The sequence below is a fragment of the Morone saxatilis genome, unplaced genomic scaffold, assembly GCF_004916995.1.
Source record: "Morone saxatilis isolate NCDOM2014 unplaced genomic scaffold, NCSU_SB_2.0 Contig21, whole genome shotgun sequence".
Taxonomy (NCBI): domain Eukaryota; kingdom Metazoa; phylum Chordata; class Actinopteri; family Moronidae; genus Morone; species Morone saxatilis.
The window spans coordinates 21,175,718-21,176,199 of record NW_023339774.1 but is presented as its reverse complement, the minus strand read 5'-3'; positions in this window follow the sequence as shown (position 1 = coordinate 21,176,199).

Genomic DNA, 482 nt, shown 5'->3' with positions numbered 1-482 from the left:
ACACACACACACACAGTGTTGTTAGTGGGCTCTTGTAGAGGATGAGTGTTGAGCTTAGCCTGTTCAGGTGAAGTGGAGTTTTCTATCCTCAATGTGCAAAACTGTTAGCAGTCTGCAGGCAGGGAAGAAACACAACACTGCAACATGCTGTGATATATAACCACATACTGTATGTACATTGACGAGGAAACAAAGACTACAGTACGAGGATAAAGTCCAGACTTTAAGCTTCAATTTGAGGGTAAACAAGGTAGGAAATATTGTCCTTTTATACATATAGTACCACAATGTTTGCATCATTATTACTTTGTGCACAAAAGATCTACAATAGAAACATCCAGATTCCAGGCGTGACAGTTGTATTGGAGTCTGTTGTTGTTTTCCAACATGAAGACCAAAGAAATCTCGACACCTGGAGCTAAAAACAGTCAGAATAGTAAGTACAATTATGAGCTACTTTACTTGAGTATTATAATATTTCA